This window comes from Scyliorhinus torazame, chromosome 11 (assembly GCF_047496885.1).
Source record: "Scyliorhinus torazame isolate Kashiwa2021f chromosome 11, sScyTor2.1, whole genome shotgun sequence".
Taxonomy (NCBI): domain Eukaryota; kingdom Metazoa; phylum Chordata; class Chondrichthyes; order Carcharhiniformes; family Scyliorhinidae; genus Scyliorhinus; species Scyliorhinus torazame.
This window is the reverse complement of record NC_092717.1, coordinates 27,558,455-27,586,373: the sequence shown is the minus strand read 5'-3', so window position 1 is coordinate 27,586,373 and position 27,919 is coordinate 27,558,455. Positions and strand designations below refer to the sequence as shown.

The 27,919-nt window shown below is 47.8% G+C and overlaps 1 protein-coding gene across 2 annotated transcripts in view; it reads right to left on the bottom strand.

The window, feature by feature from the left end:
- The window catches only part of LOC140385191 (antizyme inhibitor 1-like), an 83,568-nt gene extending 57,313 nt beyond the window's left edge, over window positions 1–26,255 (bottom strand). For both annotated transcript variants that reach the window (XM_072467073.1, XM_072467072.1), the window contains exon 1: window positions 26,057–26,255. The gene's annotated coding sequence lies outside the window, so the exon portion shown is untranslated. The remainder of the gene's footprint in view (window positions 1–26,056) is intronic.
- Between the last annotated feature and the right edge of the window lie 1,664 nt (window positions 26,256–27,919).

Genomic DNA, 27,919 nt, shown 5'->3' with positions numbered 1-27,919 from the left:
ACAGGTGGAGAAGGTAGTCAAGAAGGCATACGGAATGCTTGCCTTCATTGGCCGGGGCATTGAGTATAAGAATTGGCAAGTCATGTTGCAGCTGTATAGAACCTTAGTTAGGCCACACTTGGAGTATAGTGTTCAATTCTGGTCGCCACACTACCAGAAGGATGTGGAGGCTTTAGAGAGGGTGCAGAAGAGATTTACCAGAATGTTGCCTGGTATGGAGGGCATAAGCTATGAGGAGCGATTGAATAAACTCGGTTTGTTCTCACTGGAACGAAGGAGGTTGAGGGGCGACCTGATAGAGGTATACAAAATTATGAGGGGCATAGACAGAGTGGATAGTCAGAGGCTTTTCCCCAGGGTAGAGGGGTCAATTACTAGGGGGCATAGGTTTAAGGTGAGAGGGGCAAAGTTTAGAGTAGATGTACGAGGCAAGTTTTTTACGCAGAGGGTAGTGGGTGCCTGGAACTCACTACCGGAGGAGGTAGTGGAGGCAGGGACGATAGGGACATTTAAGGGGCATCTTGACAAATATATGAATAGGATGGGAATAGAAGGATACGGACCCAGGAAGTGTAGAAGATTGTAGTTTAGTCGGGCAGTATGGTCGGCACGGGCTTGGAGGGCCGAAGGGCCTGTTCCTGTGCTGTACATTTCTTTGTTCTTTGTTCTTTGTTCAGTCCAACGCCGGCGTTTTCACTTAAAGGAAGTGACAGTGGAGAGAATGGATCAATCGGTTCTGATATTTCAAAATTCCCTGGATGTAGGAACGATTCTACTGGATTACAAAAATGTGAATGCCCTTGTTCAAAAAGTGAGGGAGGCAGAAAGTAGGAAACTATAGACCCGTTAGTTTAACATCCATCAGTTCTGCTAAAGGGAATATGAACAGTTAGGATCTAAATTAGAAAACAGAACCAAAAAGATAATAATCTATGGATTACTATGAGCCATGAGCTAATTGGCATAGGATCAACAAGATTAAGGAGATAAATGGTCAATGCAGAACTGAGGTCATTGTACCTAAACGTACGCATTATACGGAACAAGGTAAATGAGTTTTGTGACGCACAATGAAACTGGCCAGTACGATGTTGAGGGCATCACAAGAGACTTGGCTGCAAGGGGACCATGGCTAGAATCCAAGTATCCATGGATATGTCTCGAGCAAAACAACAGACAGATGGGCAGAGGGAGCGGGGTTGCATTTTTAGTAAGGAATGAAATTAAATCGATAGCAAGAAGCAATATAGGATCAGAGGGCATAGAATCTGTGGGTAGAGTTGAGGAATCACAAAGGAAAAAATACCCTGATGGGAGCAATGTACAGGCCCCCTAGCAGTAGTCAGGGTGTGGGGCAGAAACTAAATCAGGAGATAGAAAATGCATACAAGGCATACAATAACCTTGGGAGACGTCAATATGCAGATGGACTGGGAAAAGCAGGTCAGTAGTGGATCCCAAGAAAAGGAATTTGTGGGATGTCTAAGAGAAGAATCAGATGTAATAGTATTACAATTGAATAAAGGTAACGCCAAAGACACGAGGAAGGAGCTGACGGGAATTGACTAAAAAGGGAGCCTAGGAGGGAAGAGTGGAACATCAATGGCAGGAGTTTTTGGCAGTTATTCAGGAATCACAACAGAAATTCATCCCAAGGAGGAGGAAACATGCTAAGGGGAGGACGAGGCATTCATGGCTGACAAGGGAACTCAACGTCAACATAAAAAGAAGAAGAAAAAAAAAGCATACAAGGTGGCGAGGATTAGTGGGAAGCCAGAGGATTGGGAAGCCTTTAAAAGCGAGCAGAGGACAACTAAGAAAGCATTGAGAGGGGGAGAAGATGAAAGAGTGTAAGCTAGCTAGTAATATAAAAAAAGATAGCATAGAGAGGCGCAAGAATAGACAATAGACCACTGGAAAATGAAGCTGGAGGGGTAGTAATAGGAAACAAAGAAATGGCAGAGGAACTGAATAGTTACTTTGCATCAGTCTTCATGGTGGAAGACACCAGTGGGATACTAGAACTTCAGAAGAATCAGAGGGCAGAGGTGAGTCTAATGGCCATCACGAAGGAGAAGGTTCTGGGGAAACTGAATGGTCTGAAGGGAGATAAATAACCTGGACCACACCCAGGGTTCTAAAGGAGATTAGTTGAGGAGATTGTGGAGGCATTAGTGGTGATCTTTCAGGAATCACTGGAGGCAGGAAGGGTCCCAAAGGACTGGAAAGTGGCTAATGTAACACCCCTGTTTTAAGAAGGGAAGGAGGCAGAAGATGGAAAATTATAGGCTGGTTAGCCTGACTTCTCATGGTAAGATTTTAGAGTCCATTGAGACTGCGGAGTACTTGGAAGTAAATGAGAAAATAGGACTGAGTCAGCACGGCTTCATCAAGGGGAGACAATGTCTGACAAATCTGTTAGAATTCTTTGAGTTGCTAACAAGGAATTTGGACAAAGGAGAACCAGTGGACGTGATCTTTTTATCATAGAATTTGCAGTGCAGGAGGCCATTCGGCCCATCGAGTCTGCACCGGCTCTTGGAAAGAGCACCCTACCCTATCCCCATAACCCAGTAATCCCACCCAAGCTTGATAATGGGGGGGGGGGGATTTCAACAGTGCTGGACCCAGCATTAGATCGCTCCAGATCTAGGACGGGGAAGAGGCCGGCTGCGGCCAAGGTCCTTAGGGGGTTTATGGACCAGACGGGGGGAGTAGATCCGTGGGAATTTTCTTTTTTTTCTCACGTGCACAGACCCTACTCCCGGATAGATTTTTTTGTTTTGAGCAGGGCGCTGATTCCGAAAGTGGAGGGAACGGAGTACTCGGCCATTGCCATCTCAGACCACGCCCCGCACTGGGTGGAGCTGGAGTTAGGAGAGGAACCAACGCCCGCTGTGGCGTCTGGATGTGGGATTACTGGCGGATGAGGTGGTGCGCAGGAGTGTATTGAAAGGTATTTGGAGGCCAACGACAATGGGGAGGTGCAGGTGGGGGTGGTGTGGGAGGCACTGAAGGCGGTGGTCAGGGGAGTTAATCTCCATCAGGGCTCACAGGGAGAAGAGGGCAGGGAAAGGGAGAGGTTAGTGGGAGAGATCCTAAGGGTGGACAGGAGATATGCAGAGGCCCCCCCGAGGAGGGACTACTTATGGAGCGGCGAAGTCTCCAGGCGGAATTCGACCGGTTGACCACGGGGAAGGCAGAGGCACAGTGGAGGAAGGCACAGGGGGCGACGTACGAGTATGGGGAGAAGGCGAGTCGGATGCTGGCACATCAGCTCCGTAAGAGGATGGCAGCGAGGGAGATAGGTGGAGTCAAGGATTGCAGGGGAACTACGGTGCGGAGTGCAGTGAAAGTAAATGAGGCATTTAAGGACTTCTATGAGGAGCTGTACAGATCTCAGCCCCAGTGGGGGAAGAGCGGATGCAAAGGTTCCTTGATCAATTGAAGTTCCCGAGGGTGGAGGAGCAGGAGGTGGCTGGTTTGGGGGCACCAATTGGGTTGGAGGAGCTGGTTAAAGGACTGGGGAACATGCAGGCGGGGAAGGCCCCGGGGCCAGATGGGTTCCCGGTTGAGTTATACAGGAAGTATGCGGACCTGGTAACCCCGTTGCTGGGAGGACTTTCAATGAGGCAAGGGAGGGGGGGACCCTGCCCCCGACAAGGTCCAGAGCGCTGATTTCTCTGACCCTGAAGCGGGACAAGGACCCACTGCAATGTGGGTCATATAGACCGATCTCGCTCCTCAATGTGGACGCTAAACTGCTGGCAAAAGTGCTAGCTACGAGAATTGAGGACTGTGTCCCGGGGGTGATTCATGAGGACCAGACGGGACTTGTAAAGGGCAGGCAGCTAAACACCAATGTGAGAAGGCTCCTTAACGTGATTATGATGCCATCGGTGGAGGGAGAGGTGGAGATAGTGGCAGCTATGGACGCAGAGAAGGCCTTTGACCGGGTGGAGTGGGAGTGTCTCTGGGAAGTATTGCGGAGGTTTGGGTTTGGGGAGGGGTTTATTAGTTGGGTTAAGCTTCTATATAGAGCCCCGGTGGCGAGTGTGGCTACGAATTGGCGGAGGTCGGAGTATTTTCGGCTGTATCGAGGGATGAGGCAGGGGTGCCCCCTGTCCCCACTGTTGTCTGCACTAGCAATTGAGCCTTTGGCCATGGCATTAAGGGAGTCCAGGAAATGGAGGGGGGTGGTCCGAGGGGTAGAGGAGCATAGGGTGTCGCTGTATGCGGACGACCTATTGCTGTACGTGGCAGATCCAGTGGAGGGGATGGTGGAGGTCATGCTGATCCTAAGGGAGTTTGGGGACTTCTCGGGCTATAAGCTCAATGTAGGGAAAAGTGAGCTCTTTGTGGTGCATCCAGGGGACCAGGGAAGAGGGATAGACGACCTACCGTTGAGGTGGGTGGAAAGGAGCTTTTGGTACTTGGGGATCCAGGTAGCTAGCAGCTGAGGGGCCCTGCACAAACTTAATTTGACGTGGCTTGTGGAGCAGATGGAGGACGACTTCAAACGATGGGATGTGTTGCCACTCTCACTAGCGGGCAGGGTACAGTCAATTAAAATGACGGGCCTCCCGAGGTTTCTTTTTGTGTTCCAGTGCCTTCCTATTAGGATTACCAAGGCCTTTTTTAAGCGGGTAGGTAGGAGCATTATGGGCTTTGTGTGGGCAAACAAGACCCCGTGGGTAAGGAGGGGGTTTCTGGAGCGTAGAAGGGACAGGGGAGGGCCGACGTGCCGAATATGGCGGGCTATTATTGGGCAGCCAACGTAGCGATGATCCGTAAGTGGGTGATAGAGGGAGAGGGGGCGGCATGGAAGAGGTTGGAGATGGCGTCCTGCAAAGGAACGAGCCTGAGGGCGCTGGTGACGGCACCGCTGCCGCTCTCGCCAACAAGGTACACCACGGGTCCGGTAGTGGCGGAAACGCTAAAGATCTGGGGGCAGTGGAGACGACATAGGGGTGAGATTGGAGCCTCGGTGTGGTCCCCGATCCGGGAGAACCACGAGTTCATCCCAGGGAGGCTGGATGGGGGGGGTTTCGGAGCTGGCATCGGGCAGGGATCAGAAGGATGGGGGACCTGTTTATAGACGGGACGTTTGCGAGCCTCGGGGCGCTGGAGAAGTTCAGGTTACCCCCGCGAAATGTGTTCAGGTATATGCAAGTTAGGGCATTTGTGAGGTGGCAGGTGAGAGAATTCCCGTCGCTCCCGGCACAGCGGATCCAGGACAGGGTGATTTTGGGTGTATGGGTCAGAGAGGGCAAGGTTTCGGCGATATATCAGGAGATTAAAGAAGAGGGGGAGGCTTTGGTAGAGGAGCCGAAGGGCAAGTGGGAGGAGTTGGGGGGAGGAGATTGAAGAGGGTCTATGGGCAGATGCCCTGAGTAGGGTTAATTCCTCTTCCTCATGTGCCAGGCTCAGCCTGATACCGTTTAAGGTTGTTCAGAGAGCGCATATGACGGGGGCGAGGCTGAGTAGGTTCTTTGGGGTGGAGGACAGATGTGGGAGGTGCTCGGGAAGCCCAGCGAATCACGTCCACATGTTTTGGTCATGCCCGGCACTGGAAGGGTTCTGGAGGGGTTTCGCGAGGACTATGTCCAAGGTGGTGAAAGTCCAGGTCAAACCAAGTCAGGGGCTGGCATTATTTGGGGTGGCGGACGAGCCGGGAGTGCAGGAGGCAAAAGAGGCCGGCATTCTGGCCTTTGCGTCCCTGGTAGCCCGGCGGAGGATCTTGCTATTATGGAAGGACGCGAAGCCCCCCAGTGTGGAAGCCTGGATAAATGACATGGCAGGGTTCATTAAGCTAGAGAGGATAAAGTTTGCCCTGAGAGGGTCTGCGCAGGGGTTCTTCAGGCGGTAGCAACCGTTCCTTGACTACCTCGCGGAGCGCTAGAAGGAGCTCGATCAGCAGCAGCCCAGGGGGGTGGGGGGGTGGTATTTCTTTTCGGGGGGGGGGGGGGGGCGGCGGGCGGTATTTGGGTGGGTGGGGGAGGAGGGTTTTCCCGGTAGTATTTGTACAAACATAGGGAGGGTTAATAAGTGCGGGAGAAACCCATTGTATAAGTTCTGTACTATGTTTGCTTGATACGTTTTATGTTTTGTTTTGCTCTTTTTGTCTTTTTCTTTTCTGTTACGTTGGGGGGGGGGGGGGGGGGGTAAACTGGTTGAAAATTTTTGTTGGAAAAACTTTGAATAAACTTATCTTTTTAAAAAAAGAGCGTTAAGGGCGGACTTAGAGTCACACAACCTGATCATGGGGGGAGACTTTAACACAGTCATTGACCCTGAGCTGGACCGGTCGAAGTCCAAGACAGGGAAGCGACCGGCAGTGGCTAAGGAACTGAAGGGTTTTATGGAGCAGATGGGGGAGATGGATCCCTAGAGGTTCGCGCGACCGAGAGCGAAGGAGTTCTCTTTTTTCTCCGACGTTCATAAGGTTTATTCCCGCATAGAGTTCTTGGTCTTGAGCAGGGCGTTAATCCCAAAGGTGGCGGGGACAGAATACTCAGCAATCACAGTCTTGGACCATGCCCATACTGGGTGGACCTGTGGCTTAATGAGGAGAGAGGGCAGCGCCCACTCTGGAAATTGGATGTGGGGCTGCTGGCGGACAAGGACGTTTGCTGGTGGATTAGCAGGAACATCCAGGATTACCTGGAAACAAACGATACGGATGAGGTAGCAGCAGCAACGATCTGGGAGGCTCTGAAGGCAGTTGTCAGGGGGGAACTCATCTCAATTCGATCCCATAGGGAAAAGAGAGAAAGCAGAGAGGGAGAGACTGGTGGAGGAGATACTCCGAGTGGACAGGAGATACGTGGAGGCCCCCGAGGCGGGGCTACTGAGGGAGCGTCAGAGTCGGCAGGCGGAGTTTGAACTGCTGACCATAGGGAAAGCGGTAGCACAGCTGAGGAAGGCAAGGGGGGCAGTCAATAAGAACGGGGAGAAAGCGAGTAGAATGCTGGCGCACCAGCTGCGAAAGAGGGAGGTGGCCAGGGAAATTGGGGGGAGTAAAGAATAACGAGGGTAACATGGTCTTGGATCCGGGGGGGGGGGGGGGGGGGGGGGGGGGGGGGGGGGGGGGGGGGAGAATGGAGTCTTTAAGGAGTTCTATAGTACACTATACGAGTCAGAGCCCCCGATGGAGCGGAAGGGATGAGGCAATGTTTGGACCAGTTGAAGTTTCCACAGGTGGAAGAGGACCTGGTGGAAGGGCTGGGGGCCCCGATTGAATTGGAGGAGATTGTCAAGGGTATAGAGGGCATGCAATCGGGTAAAGCCCCGAGGCCGGACGGTTACCAGGTAAAATTTTCAGAAATATTGAGCCTACTCCAGATGAGGACTTCAATGAGGCTAGAGAGAAAGGAACCCTCCCGCCAACAATGTCACAGGCCTTGATCTCACTCATTCCTAAACGAGGGAAGGACCCGGAACATTACGGGTCATACCGGCCGATTCTGCTTTTAAACGTGGATGTCAAATTGCTAGCTAAGATTCTGGCCACAAGAATTGAGGATTGCGTCCCAGGGATGATAGAGGAAGACCAGACTTGGTTTCTTAAAGGCAGACAACTCAATGCCAATGTCCGGAGACTTTTGAGTATTATGATGATGCCCTCAGAGGGAGGGGAGACGGAGGTGGTAACAGCGATGGACGCAGAGAAAGCCTTTGACCGGGTGGCGTGGGAGTGCCTGTGGGAAACGCTGGGGAGGTTCGGGTTTGGTGAGGGCTTTATTGGCTGGGTGAAATTGCTGTACCAGGTGCCTGTGGCAAGTGTATGTACAAACCGGATGAAGTCGGGGTACTTCGAGCTTCACCGGGGAACGAGGCAGGGGTGTCCCCTCTCCCCATTACTATTTGCCCGAGCTATAGAACCGCTTGGGATGCCCTGCACAGGCTCAACATGACCCGGTTGGTGGAGTAAATGGAAGGGGACTTTAAAAGGTGGGACATGCTCCTGCTGTCACTGGCAGGGAGGGTGCAGACCGTGAAAATGACTGTGCTCGCCAGATTTTTGTCTTTCAGTGCCTCCCCAAGGCCTTTTTTTAAGCGGTTGAGTGGGATCATTTCGGGCTTTGTGTGGGCGAATAAGACCCCGCAAGTAAGGAGACCCCGCTGTTGGAGTGCAGTCGGGGGCTGCCGAACTTTCGCAAGTGCTACTGGGCGGCCAATATAGCTATGATTAGGAAGTGGGCAGCGGCATGGGAGCAACTGGAGGCAGCGTCATGTAACCGTACTCATCTGGGAGCTTTGATAATGGCTCCTTTGCCGTTCTCGCCGACCCGTTACTCCACAAGTCCGGTGATGGTGGCGACACTGCGGATCTGGGGACAGTGGAGGAGGTACAAGAAGGTGGAGGGAACGTCGGTCTGGACCCCGATATGTAACAACCACAGGTTTGTCCCGGGTAGGATGGATGGTGGGTTCCAGAGCTGGCAGAGGGCAGACATCAGAAGGATGGGAGATCTGTTCATAGACGGAAGCTTTCCTAGTTTGAAGGAGTTAAGAGGACAAATTTAATCTGCCGCCAGGAAACGCCTTTAAATATCTGTAAGTACGAGCCTTCCTGAAAAAACAAGAAGTGGCCTTTGCGACGCTGCCGCCACTGAGGATACGGGTCAGGGTGGTCTCCGGCAGCTGGGTGGGGATGGGAAGGTGTCGGATATCTACCAGGAACTACAGGAGGCGGAGGAAACCCCAGTGGAGGAGCTCAAGGGTAAGTGGGAGGATGAGCTAGGTGAGGAGTCGGAAGCGGGTCTGTGGGCAGAGCTCCTGGGCAGGGTTAATTCCTCCTCATCATGTGCCGGGCTCAGTCTAATTCAATTTAAGGTGGTCCACCGGGCACACATGACGGCAGCGAGAATGAGCAAGAATGAGCAAGAACGAGGTGCAACTATGCCTACATGTTTTGGGCATGCCAGGAGCTTAGAGAGTTCTGGCAAGGGTTCGCGAGGGCAATGTCCAAGGTGCTTAACACACGGGTGGTGCCGAGTCCAGAGATAGCGATCTTTGGAGTGTCAGAAGAGCCGCGGGTTCAGGGGGCGAAAGATGCCGACATCTTGGCCTTTGCCTCCCTAGTAGCCCGGAGACGGAATATATTAATGTCGAGGGACTCGAAGCCCCCGTGTAGAGACTTGGGTAAACGACATGGCTGGGTTTCTCAGCCTCGAGAAAATAAAGTTTGCCTTAAGAGGGTCTACGCTAGGGTTCTCTCGGAGGTGGCAGCCATTCGTCGATTTTCTCGGGGAAAATTAAAATGTCAGCAGCAATCCGTAGGGATTGGGGGGGGGGGGGGGGGGGGGGGGGGGTGAGTGCTTCATTGGGATGGTGTGGGAAGATTGAGTCGTGTGGGGTAATGTCTATTTAATTGTTATTGTATATTCTCTTTTTGCACTATGTTAATGTTCACTCTAGTTTGTTTTGTTATTATTACTACTGTTTTATGATGAAAAATTCTGCAAAACTTGAATAAAAATACTTTTTTTTTTAAAAAGAAAGAGCGTTAAGGGCAAGATACAGGATTGGCTGACTGGTAGAAGGCAGAGAGTGGGGATAAAAGGGCCTTTTTCAGGATGGCAGCCAGTGATTAGTGGTGTGCCTCAGGGGTCAGTGTTGAGACCACCACTTTTCACTATGTGCATTAATGATCTGGAAGAAGGAACTGAGGGCATTGTTGCTAAGTTTGCAGATGATACAAAGATATGCAGAGGGACAGGTAGCAGTGAGGAAAGCAAGGGGGCCGAAAAGGACTTAGACAGGCTAGGAGAGTGGGTAAAGAAGTGGCAGATGGAATATGATGTGGAAAAGTGTGAGGTTATGCACTTTGATAGGAAGAATGGAGACATAGCCTTATTTTCTAAATGGGAAAAGGCTTAAGAAATCAGAAGCACAAAGGGACCTAGCAGTCCTAATTCAAGATTCTCTTAAGGTTAATGTGCAGGTTCACTCGGCAGTTAGGAAGGCAAAAGCAATGTTAGCATTCATGTCAAGCGGGCTAGAATACAAGAGCAGAGATGTATTTCTGAGGCTGTATGCGCTTCTGGTCAGGCCCCATTTGAAGTATTAAGAACAGTTTGGGCCCCATATAGGCAGCACGGTAGCATTGTGGATAGCACAATTGCTTCACAGCTCCAGGGTCCCAGGTTCGATTCCGGCTTGGGTCACTGTCTGTGCGGAGTCTGCACATCCTCCCCGTGTGTGCGTGGGTTTCCTCCGGGTGCTCCGGTTTCCTCCCACAGTCCAAAGATGTGCGAGTTAGGTGGATTGGCCATGATAAATTGCCCCATAGTGTCCAAAATTGCCCTTAGTGTTGGGTGGGGTTGCTGGGTTATGGGGATCGGGTGGCGGTGTTGACCTTGGGTAGGGTGCTCTTTCCAAGAGCCGGTGCAGACTCGATGGGCCGAATGGCCTCCTTCTGCACTGTAACTTCTATGATCTATGATATCAAAGAAAGGATGTGCTGGTCTTGGAAAGGGTCCAGCGGAGGATCACGAGAATGATCCTGGGAATGAAGAGCTTGTCATATGAGGAACAGTTTTGGACTCTGGGTCTGTACTCGATGGAGTTTAGAAGGGTGAGGGGGGATCTTATTGAAACTTACAGGATACGGAGAGGTCTAGAAAGAGTAGACGTGGAGGATGTTCTAGGAAAAACTAGAACTAAAGGGCACAGCCTCAGACTGAAGGGACGATCCTTTAAAACTGAGATGAGGAATTTCTTCAGCCAGAGGGTGGTGAATCTGTGGAACTCCTAGCCACAGAAGGCTGTGGAGGCCAAATCACAGTGTCTTTAAGACAGAGAAAGATAGGTTCTTGATTAATAGGGGGAAATCAGGGATTATGGGGAGAAGGCAAGAGAATGGGATGAGAAATATATCAGACATGAGTGAATGGCAGAGGAGACTCGATAGGCCAAATGGCCTAATTATACTCTTATAGTCTTATTGGGAAACTGTTCAAATCCCTTACTAAGGAATAAAGAATAGTTCATTGAGAAAGTCAAAACGCACTCCGTCAGAGTCAGTCAGCATGGTTTTATGAAGGGTAAATAATAATAATCTTTATTATTGTCACAAGTAAGCTTACATTAACACTGCAATGAAGTTACTCTGAAAATCCTCTAGTCGCCACATTCCGGCGCCTGTTCGGGTACACGGAGGCAGAATTCAGAATGTGCAATTCACCCAACAAGAACGTCTTTCGGGACTTGTGGGAGGAAACCGGAGCACCCAGAGAAACCCACGCAGACACAGGGAGAACATGCAGGCTCCGCACAGACAGTGACCCAAGCAGGAATCAAACCCAGGTTCCTGGCAAATGCTAACTACTGTGCTACCGTGCCGTGCATGAAGTGTTTGACAATTTGCTAAAGTTCTTCGAAGATGTAACAAGCCAATTGGAAAATGAGGATCCTGCAGATGTAGTATATCTGGTCTTCCAGAAGGTGCCACACAGAAAGTTAATACACATGGGATTAGATGTAATTTATTAGCTTGGATAAAAGACTGGCTAATCAATAGCAAGCCGGGTGTAATTTTCTGGTTGGTAAGATGTAACTTTTAAAAAATAAATTTAAAGTGCCAACTTTATTTCCAATTACTGGGATAAGCATGGCCAATTCACCTACCCTGCACATCTTGGAGTTTTGGGGGTGAGACACAAGCAGACACTGGGAGAATGTACAAACTCCACACAGACAGTGACCTGGGGCTGGGATCGAACCCGGGTCCTCGGGGCTGTGATGCAGTAGGCAAGATGTAACTAGTGGGGTGCCACAGGATTCGGTCCTCGAGTACCAACTATTTACAATACATATTAATGACTTGGATATAGGGATAGAAGGTACTAGAGCCAAATTTGCAGATGCACTAAGATAGGTGAGACAGTAAGTTGCAATGAGGAAATGAGAAATTTACAAATGGATATAGATAAGTTAGGTCAGTAGGCAAAAATTTTGCAAAAGGAATTCAATGTGGCTAAGTGTGAGGTTATCCATTTTGCTTGGAGAAATGGAACGGCAACTTATTATCTAAATGGAGGGAAATTTTAGTGTAGAGGAGTCTGGGTGCCCTGCGGCATGAATCACGAAAAATTAGTATGCAGTTACAGCAGGTAATAAGGAAGACAAATGGAATTTTGGCCTTTATACCTAAAAGAATAAGAATATAAAAGTAAAGACGTGTTGCTGCAATTGCACAAGGCATTGGTGAGACCGCACCTGGAGTAGTGTGTACAGTTTTGGCCCCCTTATTTGAGGAGTGATGTGGTTGCATTGGAGGCAGTTAATCAGTCTAATCAGGTTCATTAGACTGATTCCAGAGATATGGGGTTTGTCTTATGAAGAGAGATTGAGCAGTTTAATCTAGAGTTTAGAAGAATGAGAGACCTAACTGAGAAATATAAGTTGTGGGGCAATCCAGACCATAGTTTTAGGATTAGGGGTAGAAGATTTAATAAGACAGATGAGGAGAAATCACTTCTCTCAAAGGGTTGTGAATCTGTGGAATTCACTATTCCAGAGTGCAGTGAATGGCAGGACATTGAGTAAATTGAGGAGATAGACAATTTTGTAATTAGTAATGGGTTGAAGAGTTATGAAGAACAGGCAGAAAAGAGAGAACATGCAGGAAAGAGGAATTGAGGCCAAAGAGAATTCAGCCATGATCGTATTGAATGGTGGAGCAGGCTCGAGGGGCTGAATTGCCTGCTTCTGCTCCTAGATCACGTTCTTTTTCCAAATGGCAGGTAGTGACTAGTGGTGCACTGCAGTGATTGGTGCTGGGACCCCAGCTATTCACAATATATATTAATGATTTGGATGTGGAAACAATGTAATAGCTCCAAATTTGCAGATGATACAAAGCTCAAAGCTGGTTTGGGAGGGTGAGCTGTGAGGAGGATGCAGACACTTCAGTGTGATTTGGACAAGCTGAGTGAGCGGGCAAATGCATGGCAGATGCAGAATAATGTGGGTATACATTCTGGTAGCAAAAACAGGAAGGCAGATTATCTGAATGGTGATCAATCGAGGGGAATGCACAACGAGATCGGAGTCTCCTCGTACCACAGTCGCTGAAGGAAAGTATGCAGGTGATAATAAAGACAAATGGCCTTCATCGAGAGAGGATTAGAGTACAGGAGCAGAAATGTCTTACTGCAAATATATCGGGCCTTGGGGAGGCTGCACCTGGAATACTTTGCAAAGTTTTGGTCTCCTTATCTGAGAAAGGGTGTTCTTGATATACAGGGAGTGCAGAGATGGTATACCAGACTGATTCCTGGGATGGCGGGACTGATGTGCGAGGAGATTGAATCGGTTAGGATTATATTCACTGGAGTTCAAGTGGATCTCACAGAAACCTCAAATTCCAACAGGACTAGACAGAGTAGATTCAGGAAGGATGTTCCCGATGGTAGGGGTGTCCAGAACCAGGGGTCATAGTCTAAGGATACAGGGTAAACCTTTTAGAACTAAGATTAGGAGAAATTTCTTCACCAAGAAAGTGGTACGCCTGTGGAATTCAGCACCACAGGATTCAGTTGAGGCCAAAAGATTGTATGGGTTCACGGAGTTAGATATAGCTCTTGGGGCTAAAGGGATCAAAGGATATGATGGGGTAAGCAGGAACAGGTTACCATGATCATATTGAATGACTGAGCAGGCTCAATGGCTCACTGCTCTTATTTTCTATGTAATTTGAGTTTTCCAATCGAAAGGAACTATCCCATAATCTACAACACTTTGTAAAATGCTGACGAACAAATCGGCAGGGTAGCACGGTGGTGCAGTGGTTAGCACTGCTGCCTCACGGTGCCGGCTCACTGTCCGTGTGGAGTTTACTCATTCTCCCCGTGTTTACGTGAGTTTCGCCCCCACAACCCAAAGATGTGCAGGGTAGGTGAATTGGCCACACCAATTTGCCCCTTAATTGGAAAAATTGAATTGAGTACTCAATTTATTTTTAAAACTAATCTGCAACTTCTTGGTCTACTTTTTCTTAATAACTAGGGGAAGAAAGCTCGAGTCCTATTATTCTCTCAATTACTATTTCTAAACTATTAAATCCACCAAAATCTGTGTGACTTTTTAGGTTCCTTTGTACCCGTGCTATTTTGTCCTCTTCCTCAACAATGAAAGGAGATACAAAATAGTCATTTAAGGGGCAGCACGGTGGCAGAGTGGTTAGCACTGCTGTCTCACAGCTCGAGGGACTGGATTCAATTCCGGCCTCGGGTTACTGTCTGGATGGAGTTTGCACTTTCTCACCCTTGTCTGCGTGAGTTTCATCCCACAGTCAAAAGATGTGCAGATTAGGTGGATTGATCATGCTAAATTGCCACATAGTGTTCAAAAGGTTAGGTCGGGTTACTGGGTTGTGGGGATAGGATGGAGGTGCAGCCTTAAGTGGGGTGCTCTTTCCAAGGAGCCAGTGCAGACTTGATGGACCGAATGACCTCCTTCTGCACTGTAAATTCTATGATAAACAAGTCAGACATTTCTTTATTATCTGTTAAAGTCTTATGGTTTATTCACTAAGTTATCAACTTGGTATCTTTCAGTAGCGTTGTGGTCATGTGACTGGATTAGTAATGCAGAAGCCTTGTCCAATAATCCAGACAATGTAAATTCAAATACCACCACAGCAGTTCGCAAAGTCAAATTCAGGTTAAAGAAAAACAAAATAAATCTGAAATTTCAAGCTGATTTTAGCTGTTGGATTGTCATAAAACACAACTGATTCAATAATCTATTTTTGGGAAGGTAACTTGGTGATTTTAATCTGTCATCGTAACAGCATGGCAGGTTATTTATTTGGCCTGCTACATAAAAGGATAATGAATTCTCCTGTCGCTTCAATGGATGAGTGTTCAGTGAGACCAGTCTTCACTGTACTTGTTAGTGCCATCTCACATGTTCAACCAAATCTCGATTTGCAGCTTAGATTGCAAATATTTACACCTGAAGTCACCATTGGAGGGTTCGGGTTAGAGTGAAGGCATGGCTTTGCAATCTGCTCATCTCTCCCGTCTAGCTAGACCTGACTGCCTTCCTTCCTTAAATATTGACATTACTTGATGACAGCGACTCCTACATTTGGATCTGTACAGGTTTGTGTTTCCCATGTAATGGAGTCCAATGTACAGGCTCCGAGAACTAATCTCAGAGCCTGAAGACAGACAATAAAATCTGTTGACTGTAACCAACGCAAGTTTCATCAGCACTCAGGACCCCCCCTCCCCCCGAGAAAACAGAACTGGCCACGGGATAGAAGTAGCGAGTAGTGTTTAGTGATAGTTTTTCCAATTGGAAAGAAGCATTCAGTAGGTTCCCTCATAGATTGATATAAGGGGCAGTGATACAAGAACAAAAATTTAAATAAATAATCTGGGCCTGGGTATAAAGGTCACAATTTCAAAGTTTACAGATGATACAAAACTTGGCAATGGAATAAACAAACAGAATAGCAAACTTCATGGAAGACACAGACTAGTGAAATGAGCAGACACATGGTAGATGCAACTTAATCCAGATAAATGTGAAGTGATACGTCCTGGAAGGAATATGGAGATACAATATAATCTAAATTGAACTATTCTGAAAGGGGTGCACAGCCAGTCAATATATGAGATACATATTGACAAATCTTTGAAGCTGACTGAGCAAGTTGACATGGCAGTTCTGAAAGCAAATGGGATACTTAGATTTTGTATACAGGCCATTGAATACCAATGGTTTAGTGGGGCGATATAGGGATGAAGCACTTCAGCTATGTGAAGAGATTGAGAAACTGGCATTATTCATTTTAGACAGAGAATGTTAAGGGGATACCAAGGAAGTTGAAACATTTTGAAGGGTTTTGTTAGAATAAGCAAGGAAAAATAGTTTCCTTTGGCAAAACAAGAGGGGAAATGAGAATATGTTTCCAGAGGGTTAAAGAAAATCTTTAACACACCACCTGAAAAGGAAGTGCAATAAAATTCAAGGGGAATTTTCAAAAGGTAACTGAAAGTATACTGGAAGTGGGTTAATTTGTAGGATTATAGGCAAAATCTGGAGCAAGGAATCAAATTGGATAACTCTTTTTCAAACAACTGGCACAGCTTGAAACAGACATCTCCAGCTCCTCCAAGACCGAGTTAGGGAACTAGAGCTGGAGTTGGAAGAACTTCGGATCATTCGGGAGGCAGAGGGGGTCATAGATAGCAGCTTCAGGGAATTAGTTACACCAAAGATTGGAGATAGATGGGTAACTGTAAGCGGGACTGGGAAAAAGCAGTCAGTGCAGGGATCCCCTGCGGTCATTCCCCTGAGAAACAAGTATACCGCTTTGGATACTTGTGGGGGGGGGGGGGGGGGGGACTTACCAGGGGTAAGCCATGGGGTACGGGCCTCTGGCACGGAGTCTGTCCATGTTGCTCAGAAGGGAAGGGGGGAGAGGAGCAGAGCATTAGTAATTGGGGACTCTATAGTCAGGGGCACAGATAGGAGATTTTTATGGGAGCGTGAGAGACTCACGTTTGGTATGTTGCCTCCCAGGTGCAAGGGTACGTGATGTCTCGGATCGTGTTTTCCGGGTCCTTCGGGGGGAGGGGGAGCAGCCCCAAGTCGTGGTCCACATTGGCACTAACGACATAGGTAGGAAAGGGGACAAGGATGTCAGGCAGGCTTTCAGGGAGCTAGGATGGAAGCTCAGAACTAGAACAAACAGAGTTGTTATCTCTGGGTTGTTGCCCGTGCCACGTGATAGTGAGATGAGGAATAGGGAGAGAGAGCAATTAAACACGTGGCTATAGGGATGGTGCAGGCGGGAGGGATTCAGATTTCTGGATAACTGGGGCTCTTTCTGGGGAAGGTGGGACCTCTACAGACAGGATGGTCTACATCTGAACCTGAGGGGCACAAATATCCTGGGGGGGAGATTTGTTAGTGCTCTTTGGGGGGGGTTTAAACTAATGCAGCAGGGGCATGGGAACCTGGATTGTAGTTTTAGGGTAAGGGAGAATGAGAGTATAGAGGTCAGGAGCACAGATTTGACGTCGCAGGAGGGGGCCAGTGTTCAGGTAGGTGGTTTGAAGTGTGTCTACTTCAATGCCAGGAGTATACAAAATAAGGTAGGGGAACTGGCAGCATGGGTTGGTACCTGGGACTTCGATGTTGTGGCCATTTCGGAGACATGGATAGAGCAGGGACAGGAATGGATGTTACAGGTTCCGGGGTTTAGGTGTTTTAGTAAGCCCAGAGAAGGAGGCAAAAGAGGGGGAGGTGTGGCCCTGCTAGTCAAGAGCAGTATTACGGTGGCGGAGAGGATGCTAGATGGGGACTCATCTTCCGAGGTAGTATGGGCTGAGGTTAGAAACATGAAAGGAGAGGTCACACTGTTGGGAGTCTTCTATAGGCCTCCAAATAGTTCTCGGGATGTAGAGGAAAGGATGGCGAAGATGATCCTGGATATGAGCGAAAGTAACAGGGTAGTTATTATGGGAGACTTTAACTTTCCAAATATTGACTGGAAAAGATATAGTTCGAGTACATTAGATGGGTTGTTTTTTGTACAGTGTGCGCAGGAGGGTTTCCTGACACAATATGTTAACAGGCCAACAAGAGGCGAGGCCACGTTGGATTTGGTTTTGGGCAATAAACCAGGCCAGGTGTTGGATTTGGAGGTAGGAGAGCACTTTGGGGACAGTGACCACAATTCGGTGACGTTTACGTTAATGATGGAAAGGGATAAGTATACACCGCAGGGCAAGAGTTATAGCTGGGGGAAGGGCAAACCTTATCGAGTTCTTTGAGAAGGTGACTGAACAGGTAGACGAGGGTAGAGCGGTTGATGTGGTGTAAATGGATTTCAGCAAAGCGTTTGATAAGGTTCCCCACGGTAGGCTATTGCAGAAAATACGGAGGCTGGGGATTGAGGGTGATTTAGAGATGTGGATCAGAAATTGGCTAGCTGAAAGAAGACAGAGGGTGGTGGTTGATGGGAAATGTTCAGAATGGAGTTCAGTTACAAGTGGAGTACCACAAGGATCTGATCTGGGGCCGTTGCTGTTTGTCATTTTTATCAATGACCTAGAGGAAGGCGCAGAAGGGTGGGTGAGTAAATTTGCAGACTATACTAAAGTCGGTGGTGTTATCGATAGTGTGGAAGGATGTAGCAGGTTACAGAGGGATATAGATAAGCTGCAGAGCTAGCAAATGGAGTTTAATGTAGAGAAGTGTGAGGTGATTCACTTTGGAAGGAATAATAGGAATGCGGAATATTTGGCTAATGGTAAAGTTCTTGGAAGTGTGGATGAACAGAGGGATTTAGGTGTCCATGTACATAGATCCCTGAAAGTTGCCACCCAGGTTGATAGGGTTGTGAAGAAGGCCTATGGAGTGTTGGCCTTTATTGGTAGAGGGATTGAGTTCCGGAGTCAGGAGGTCATGTTGCAGCTGCACAGAACTCTGGTATGGCCGCATTTGGAGTATTGCGTACAGTTCTGGTCACAGCATGAGAGGAAGGACGTGGAGGCTTTGGAGCGGGTGCAGAGGAGATTTACCAGGATGTTGCCTGGTATGGGGGGAAAATCTTATGAGGAAAGGCTGATGGACTTGAGGTTGTTTTCGTTGGAGAAGAAGGTGGTTAAGAGGAGACTTAATAGAGGCATACAAAATGATCAGGGGGTTGGATAGGGTGGACAGTGAGAGCCTTCTCCCGCGGATGGAAATGGCTGGCACGAGGGGACATAGCTTTAAACTGAGGGGTAATAGATATAGGACAGAGGTCAGAGGTAGGTTCTTTACGCAAAGAGTAGTGAGGCCGTGGAATGCCCTACCTGCTACAGTAGTGAACTCGCCAACATTGAGGGCATTTAAAAGTTTATTGGATAAACATATGAATGATAATGGCATAATGTAGGTTAGATGGCTTTTGTTTCGGTGCAACATCGTGGGCCGAAGGGCCTGTACTGCGCTGTATCGTTCTATATTCTATGTTCAGACAGCCTGCAGTATCGTCTTCTACTATCTTGTAAGATTCAATCTTTTTGTTAAATACTACGGTTTAAGAACAAATGTACCACTCGAAACTGGACATCTATGAGGCCTTTAACAGTACCTTATTCCATTACAATGTCATCTCATGGCTCCTCATTCTTCCATCACCAAACAAAATGACAAATTCTGGTTCAATGAGAAGTGTAGAAGAGCACACCAGGAGCAGGATTAGGTATGCCTGAAAATGAGGTGCTAACCCGATGGTGCGAAAATAAATCAACTGCCTGGTGGAGACTAAATGAACATTCCCAACATCAGTGCAACAGAACGTGGAGTGCTTGCAACAATCTTCAGCTAAAAGTGCCGAGCTGAACGAATGTTCTTTCTCTACATCCTCCTGATGTCCTCGCCATCAAAGATGTCAGTCTTCAGCCAATTCGATTCACCCCGTGCGACAGCCAAGGCTACATGTCCAATAACATCCTGATTACAGTCCTGAAGACCTATGATGTTCCAGTACATAGTCACTATTGACATCTACTCAATAATATATAAAACGGTTCATATATGATCCATCATGAAAAACTAGACCATTACTGTTTCTTGCAGAACATTCTCCCAAGGGTTAATTGGTCAATTGTAATCCCTACATTCCATCAGCCTACTCTCAAAATGGTGGAAGGGGTCATCTCAAAATGGTGGAAGGGCTATCAACTCACTTTCGGTCCAGTCAGGACTGTTCAGTTTAGATACCATTCTAGCCTTAATCCAAATATTGGCAAGACTTGAATTCAAAAGTGAGGCCACTGCTCTAGTCACAAATGCAAGCTTTAATCAAGTGCAGGACCAAGGAGCTTCATTAAAAATTAAGTCAATGGTGATAAGGGAGTAACTCTTTGGTGGCTGGAGTCATATTTAGCATAAAGTATGGTTGGCAGTGGTTGTTGGAGGTAAATTATCTCAGTTTTTGGGTAACGTTACAGTTAAGTGAGAATTGTTTACTGATAATTCCAGTGTTCAGATCCATTTGTTCCTCAGATAATGAAACAGTCCACGTCTGTACACAGAAAACCTAAATAATAATGAGGTTCACAGTGGCATTTCCAATTACTTTGCCGTGGCATGACCACAAAATCTTCCACCAACTTCATCTTGGTAGCTGTTACTGACCACAAAAACAAATCACATGAATGTGGTGGCTACTAGATCAGTTCAGAGGCTGCAAAGACTTCGCCAAGACCAAGGTAAAAGTCAGAATTGTGTTGAAATACCCTGACAGCTGCAAAAACACTCAAGAAAACAAACATCATCCAATGCAAAGCAGTTCACTTGATCAACAGTCCATCCTCTCCCGTAACATACAGCTGCATAAGAACATAAGAACCAAGAGTAGAATTAGGCAATTCAGCCCCTCGAGCTTTTTCAGCTATTCATTAAGGGCGGCACAGTAGCACAGTGGTTAGCACTGTTGCTTCATAGTACCAGGGACCCGGGATTAACTCCCGACTTGGGTCCCTCTCTCAGCGGAGTCTGCACCTGCTCCCAGTGTCTGCGCGGGTTTCCATCGGGTGCTCCGTTTTCCTCCCACGTCCCGAAACACGTGCTTGTTAGGTGAAATGGGCATTCTGGATTCTCCCTCAGTGTATCCGAACAGGTGCTGGAGTGTGGTGACCAGGGGATTTTCACAGTAACTTCATTGCAGTGTAAATGAAAGCCTCAGGCTGCAGTGTATCCTTTCTATAGGATAGACTGCAGAAACTCACCAAGGTATCTTCAGCAACACCTCCCAAAACCTTGACCTCTACAACCTGGAAAGAATAAGGGCAAAGGTACATTGAAACACCATCACTTGCAAACCATGGTTTGGGCATGTACAGCCATTCACAATTCCAGAAGTTTTACCACACAACAATGTGGAAGCTGATTAGGGAGGGATTAAGAAAGGACAGTGATTAAAAAGGAAGATGGTTAACGTCAAGGATGAAATAGTGCTGAGGCACAGAGAAAAGCAGTGATGATCACTCTGAAAAAGGTGTGTTCCTTGCATGGGCAGTAAACAGTGGGCATTTAAAAGGTAGTGAAGACAACACGGTGGTGCAGTGGTTATCACTGCTGCCTCAAGGCACTGAACTCCTGGGTTCGGTTCCAGCTGCAGAGTTCACGCATTCTCCCCATGTCTGCATGGCTCTCACCCCTCACAACCCAAAGATGAGCAGGGTAGGTGAATTGGCCATGTTAAATTGCCCCTTAATTGGAAAAAAATGAATTGGGGTACACTAATTTTTTGACATTTCAAAAGTAGTGGCGAGAATTTCAATGGTGGCGAAGGTGAGTAAGGACAAAGAACTCAATAAGATTTGGTGATGGAGATTACACCATCACCACTGCAGAATGGCAAAGTTGTGGAAGCTACAGCCAGGCAGCGAGGATTCAGTAAAAAGGAAGGTGGCATTACAAAGGTTGTATCAAGGCCATGCTGTTGATATAATCATCTGCAACAAGGTTGTGGAAGGCTGGAAGTCCACGCACAGGCCATGCACTAACTGGCCCCTTTGTACTACCATATGCCTGTGCTCACTCACCCGCAGTGGGAGGTAGGTCAAAAAGAGTAAAATTGGGCTGCTTTGTGTGAGGAGAGCACAACGAATGCCTCGTCAGGTCCTTTGAAGAATGGTGACACTCAGATGAATTGTGGAACCACGTAAGTTTGAGACAGCAGTGCAAGAATAGGAAGCTCGAGGAAAAGAGGAGTATTGAGGTAGAGATTTAGATGTGGAGCCGGCAGAGTACCCAAGATGGGGAACAATGAAAGGAGGTATGATGGCAGGGGAAAAGGGAAATTAGTGCCAAGCAAAAGACACGCATCTATTTTTGTGTCAGTAAACAGCTGAATCTCACTGCTGACTGAAATGCAATACGCCATGAACAGTTATGGACAACAATCAAGGGAGTATCACAACTGACTATGCTGTTGGGCAACCCTCCAGCACACCATGGCCTTTGTTTCATTCAGATGCAACACTCAGCCATTCTAATAATGCACAGTTGACTGTTGGATCAGGTAGAAACTCTAGAGTCCATAAAAAGGTAAAAATTGGCTCATGCAACCACCCATTTGTCTGCATAAACATGCTACTTAAGCAGCGGTTATTCTTTTAGATAGCACAAATGCTTCTCCATACACACAGCCAACGTGTACAGCTTTGAGTATTATCACAGTTCCAAGGACATTTTCAGAATATTTCATTTGCTCACCAGACAACATTTATTGAATTCCCATTGCCAGCACTTGGACCAGACCATTTTAGAATAAGCTTAATTTTAAATGGAAAGCCAGGTTTTGAAACATCAGGCTCCTAAACACGAGAAATCTATTTTAAAGGTTTATTTGCTGTGTCCACATACATGCCCAATGATAAAGTAGAGAAACTAATTCAAAACAAGCCAAATGTTATAGTTAACTCTATTTTAAGTGCAATAAAACCCCAATTATCAGCCTTTCTCAGAGCTGTTTGCAATTATATGTAAACAGGACCAGAGGGAGTCAGTGCTTCCAATCACCTGGAACATCAGGGTGGACATTATTGAACCATAGAATTCCTAAAGTGCAGGAGGCCATTTGGCCCACTGAGTTTGCACTGCCCACCTGAAACAGCACATTAGCGAGCCCCCGACCCTTGTATTTTCCCTGTAATCCCATGTAACCTGCACACCTTTGGACACTAAGGGGCAATTTAGCATGGCCAATCACCTAACCTTCATATCTTTGGACTGTGGAAGGAAACTGGAGAAGCCAGAGGAAACCCACGCAGACAAGGGGAGAATGTGCAAACTCCACACAGACTCATCCAAGGCTGGAATTAAACTCGGATCCCTGGCACTGTGAGGCAGCAGTGCTAAATACTGTGCCGCTCTAAATGTGCACTTAAAACTTCGAAGCACACTTCATGCTACAGTAGTGAACTCGCCAACATTGAGGGCATTTAAAAGTTTATTGGATAAACATATGGATGATAATGGCATAGTGTAGGTTAGATGGCTTTTGTTTCGGTGCAACATGGTGGGCCGAAGGGCCTGTACTGCGCTGTATTGTTCTATGTTCTATGCCCATTTGCTGCACCACAAAATTCACTTGAGGATAAAGCATGCTGCAGAGAAACTTTCTGAGCAGGAATTAGAGGTTTGTGTTTTCTTGAGCTGCTCCTTGTGCCTCAGGTTAGGTGCTGGTGACACAGGGACAATTTCACCAGATGGAAAGGTTCAACTTTATAGCTGTTGGTAACTTGGTTGATTAATCACAAACCTACAAAGTAGGTGTAATTACTTGAATTAAATAGTTGTGAAATGAGTACATATTGCAACAATCTTGACAAAACCTCTTCACTTGTTACTTATTCATACTAAACACACTACTGAAGGTAATTTCTGTTCTGACTTATCCATTTAACATCAAAACATCAAAACTCAAACACAGCCCAGTTCATAACACAAACCCATCCATTGGCTGCCTTGGAAAAGCGGGCAGCATAATAAAAGACCCCTCCCACCGAGGTTATTCTCTCTTCCATAGGACAGGAGATACAAAAGTCTGAGAACACTCACTAACAGATTCAAAAACAGCTTCTTCCTTGCTATTACCAGAATAACTCTCTTATGGGCTGAACTGATGTCTCCACACATCTGCTCGGAGTAGATCTACACTCCGAAGGCTTCACTCAATGACTGTGTATTTACATTGTGTATCCATTGTATGTCCTATGTTTTTCATGTATGGAATGATCTGTCTGAACTGTACACAGAACAATACTTTTCACTGTACCTCGGTACACGTGACAATAAACCCAAATCCAATTGACATCGTTCATGCAAAATGGAGGGGAAATGGACCTATTGGACATTCATTGCAACTTCTGCAGGTTTTATTATAGGCGATACAGCAGCACAGTGGTTAGTACTATTGCTTCACAGCGCCAGGGACCGCGGTTTGATCAGTGCAGAGTCTGCATGTTCTCCCCGTGTCTGTTTCCTTCCACAAGTCCCAAAAGACATGCTTGTTAGGTGAATTGGGCATTCTGGATTATCTGTGTATCCGAACAGGCACCAGAGTGGCGGCTAGGGGCTTTTCACAGTAACTTCATTGCAATGTTAATGTAAGCCTACTTGTGACAATAATAAGGATTATTATTATTAACAGTGACCTGAGTCTGCCCCGAAGGGTTATAACTGTACAAATTACAAGAGGGGTGGGTGGTGGTTTGTAAACAAACAGGACGGTCCCACCCCCACCCCCGCGGCAGAAAAAGTTACCCCTCTAGACCTTCAAACAAGAGCCCACAATGCTACCTGAAACATTTACGAAATCTCTGACCGACTTCACTCCTTGACAATGTGTAAAATCAGCAGTGGTCGGATGGTCTGAATTGCTGTCTGCACACTCCTGCATGCCCGGCTCCAGCTGTCCCCCCCACCCCGCTTCACTCTCTATTTATTACCACAGGCGCAGCCGGCGCTATTGTCCACACGCAACAATAGCATCAATCCGGCCGGTGCCGGCCCCAACCGGAACATTGCCACCACCGACCATTTAAAAACAATACTCGCCAGCACCCCCACACACCTTCCACTTTCTCCTCGGCCCGGCGCGCCTTTTTTTCCGAAAAAGAAACGGATGGGCGGAGAGGAGCAATCCAAACAAAACACACAATTAAGCTGCTGAACGTGGTTTTTGTTTCAGCTCACAGGAGCCTAAAGTTATTTTTATTTCTGGGAAGGGGCTGTTGAACGGAGGTGCGGCTGTCCCACCCGGGGACCGGCTGGGTTAACAAGTTTGACTTCCAAATAAATATATGGATAAATTGGGAATTCAAAAGTTGACGGGCGGCGGTGGTGGAAATGATCTGCTGCCCCCCCCCCCCCCCAAAAAAAAAAACCGCAGAGCTGGCGGCGATCCTTGGAAAGTTTATTGTGGCCAAAACAAACAAAACCGGTGCAGGAAAGATATAGGAGAGAAATCACGCCTCCAAGTTTCCACCATTCTCGTTCATTTGGCATCACGTCAGTTATTGGGAGTTTCTTTTGAGAGAGGGGGGGGGGGGCGGGGGTTGCAAGGATGGATTTTGTAATAAAAACACAAAGTGCTGGACAAGCTCAGCAGGGGCGGAGAGAAACGGGCGTCACACGGTTCTCGAATCCAATTCTCTTCGACATGTTACTGGTTTCTCTCGCTTGTCCATTCCCCAGGTGTTCCCCCCCCCCCCCCCCATTTTTTTTGCGTTTCTCGCAGTTCCCCTCTCTAAGGCGCTGGGAAAGAGGAGCCGTCGGACTCTCAATGGCCTCATTTGCCCTCAAGTCGGGCGAACAGGTGCCGCCACAGCCCCGGCGGCCATCGCCGAGCAGCTTTGCTGACAGCGCTGCCGGAAGATAGGGTGAATAGGAAGGCAAAAAGACGGGCTGGGGCCCCCATTTTGAACGGGATGCTTCCCCCGCCCCGTGGTTAGCACCATTGCTTCACATCCAGTGTACTGGGTCAGTGTGTTGTGAACGTTGCGCCGCCAAACATACACTTTGCAAACACCCCCACCCACCACCAGTCCTTTTTATTCAAAATTTTGAATAAACGCCCGACCTCAACCGTCACTTCCATTCAACATTAGGTCAGGCGTCACTACGCGATGACGTCATTTGATTGACATCCGCCCCGACCACACAGACGCGAGGCTGCCGCTGCCCGTTCCGCCAATCGGAGGGGGCCGGGCCTCGCCGCGGGGGCCGGTGGGATAGCCCGAGTCCGTCTTCCATCTGAGAGGGGAGAAGAGAAGGCCGGACCACCACCAGCTGTCGACACACACACGCGAATCTTCCTCAAACAACACCGCCTCATCGCCCCTCATAAACACCCCCTTAGGCGTCGAACCCACTCGCTGGTTCATCTGTTCGCAACGCGAGGCATTTCTTATCGCAACCAGCGTCCGTCTCACTGAATGGACGGTTTACAGATTTCCAGAAACATCATGCCCCCCGCCCCAGCGACTCGACGCCCGCCGAGAGGAAGAAATAAAAATGCACTCACGTGAGATAACGGCCCAAAGGATTTGGTAAAGCGTCTTCTCTTTTTAGGCGGAATTTTTAAAAAGTAATAGGGGGACGTGTAAGAGAAAGACGACGACCGCTCTTGGCCATAAAAAACTGGTCCCGTTCGAAAGTGGAAGCCGCGACTCACATAAAATCCAGCGCAAGCAGCAGACAGTACAGAAAAAGGAGCAGTCGTCCGCCCGGCGCGCGCTTTTATAGCTTCGGTCCGGGACCCGGATGCAGATGCCCCGCCCCCTTCCGCCCCGCCCCCTTCCGCCAGGTCTTGGTTACCACAACAACCGCTGGAAGGCCGGGCGGCCGTGGCCCCTCACTGAGCCCCGTTGTCCTCAACTGGGGGAAGGGCGGGGGTTAAGCTCTCTCGCTGTCCTGCTGAGTTCCAACTTGGAGGGATGGGTGGCCAGACGCGGGAATGTTGATTAACTGTCAACATCTTCCCTCTTAAGGCCTCGGACCACTCACGTTTTCTCTTGTTGGCATCTGTCTGTGGGCTGAGGATGGTATTTGTGGGGGGGGTGGAGGAGGTTGCTTCAGCGAACAGGGTGAATTATAAACATGTTTTCTCCAAATCTGTGTGTTTGGTGGGTGGGGTGAATGCTGTTTAGTTTTCCCAACTATTTTATTTAGATTTGGCCCTCCACACAACTTTCTATATTTATGCATACCGGTCCAATTCGCGACCAAACAGCACTTTGGGAAGCAATGGTTTAACGGCACTTTTTTCTTCGACAGCTAATGTTTAATGTTTAAGACTGTTATAATTCGTCAGTCTCCAAACTGGGTCGCCCCGTGTATCTATGCATCTTTATGAATGGCTGGATGTGCGTAAGGTATGGAGAGTTGAGAGAACACAAGAGGATCTCCACTTGCAGATATTGCAGACTACTTTTGTGTGGTTCAGTATATTATCGATGTTGCTACTTACGAACCTCAAATCCTGGTAACCCTGCTCTCAAAGCCCAGGTGACCAGTGCCATTTAGGTTTTTTGTTGTCGGCTTGCCCTGTGTGAAATTTGCGAACTTGGATTTTAATAAAGGGCTTTTCAAAGCACAGTTTGCCTAATTATGAATACTTCTGAGTAAGGAGACTGAAGTTTTGATGGTTTTTAAAACAACTTAAGTGACATGCCTTTTCTGTTAACCCTTAAGGACAAATGTCACCAATCCAAATAAAATGAATCTAATAAAAGTAGCCCCTATTTTAAAAAGGGAAAGACATTCGGCCCATCGCATCTGCACCAGCTCTTTGAAAGAGCACCCCACCCAAGCCCACACCTCCACCCTATCCCTATAAACTAGTAACCCCACCCAACACTAAGGGCAATTTTGGACGCTAAGGACAATTTAGCATGGCCAATCCACCTAACCTGCACATCTTTGGACTGTGGGAGGAAACCAGAACACCCGGAGGAAACCCACTCACACACTGGGAGAACGTGCAGACTCCACACAGACAGTGACCCAAGCCGAGAATCGAACCTGAGACCCTGGAACTGTGAAGCAACTGCTACTGCGCTGCCCTAACTTAGCAATGTAAATAATCTTATTCCCTGTATCCACTAAATGGGTGGCATGGTAACACAATGGTCAGCACTGTTGCTTCACAGCTCCAGGTTCGATTCCCGGCTTGGGGCACTGTCTGTGCAGAGTCTGCACGTTCTTTCCATGTCTGCGTGGGTTTCCTCCGGTTGTCCTGGTTTCCTCCCACAGTCCAAAGATGTGCAGGTTAGGTGGATTGGCCACGGTAAATTGCCCTTAGTGTCCAAAAGGGTTAGGTTGGGCTACAGGGATAGGGTGGAGTTGTGGACGTAAGTGGGGTGCTCTTTCAAAGGCTCAATGGACC